Raw genomic sequence first — 939 nt, 5'->3', positions numbered from 1 at the left:
TATTTCCACAATTCTCCTAGGGTTATTTTGCTGGACGCGCTGAGCCTGTTTTGAGGGAATCACCAACAAAAAAACTTCGGCGATTTCCATGGAACAGCGCTCCCATAACAATGTATGCCATTTACTATGAGTGGGAAGAACTGAATATATATTTTTAAAGTTTTGCCATTTAACAAGAAGAAGAAGAACGAAATTATTTTACATATGTATTAGTTTTTTCGAAAAATTGTACATGTGTATTGAAGAATCGGGTAAGGCTGTCTACCAGGGTACACTGTACTAGATGAGAAATTAAAACATCGATGTATCGTTTTTATAACCGATGTTTTTTAACATCGATGTTTGTTGTGGGAACATCGATATTTTCAAACATCGATGTTTTTAAGAGCGATGTTGCATCCCTAGATCCATATTGATGGATTGATGGATCGCGCACGAATGCTACATGTTCAATATTTTTCGCGTCAGTATTTGCATAATTTTTGTGCTGAACGCTTATTATGACGCAAGAAAATATTTTTCTTTTGTATGAATAATTTGCAGATAATGCATTCCACAATTATTTTAAAATTTCTCATGTTAATTAAAATTGTTTCCATTTGTTTTGAAAGGTTTTAAGCAACGAGCCTTCGCGGCAGGGCGAATACGCTTTCGATGTTCGCATTATGAGAGTAAAAGATGTACTGACGAAATGTATGGATCGCGTTTTGAAAGTGCTACACGTGCAATATTTATTGACGGTGTTGGTAACACCGCAACAGTTTAAATGAATCACCAAGTGTGAACTCACCCTTGGTTTTATGCACGAATATGTCATCCGGCAACTCTACCATTTTAATGTTTAAAAATTGCCACTAGGCAACCTTTTTTTCCTTTTACTTCAATATTCTATTGCATTCTTACGTATTCGATTCGATTTGAAAAGTCGAAGAAAAGCGT

This window comes from Rhagoletis pomonella, unplaced genomic scaffold (assembly GCF_013731165.1).
Source record: "Rhagoletis pomonella isolate Grant_MI unplaced genomic scaffold, Rhpom_1.0 Rhpom_scaffold_00004, whole genome shotgun sequence".
Lineage (NCBI taxonomy): Eukaryota > Metazoa > Arthropoda > Insecta > Diptera > Tephritidae > Rhagoletis > Rhagoletis pomonella.
Note: the sequence above shows the minus strand (reverse complement) of the source record.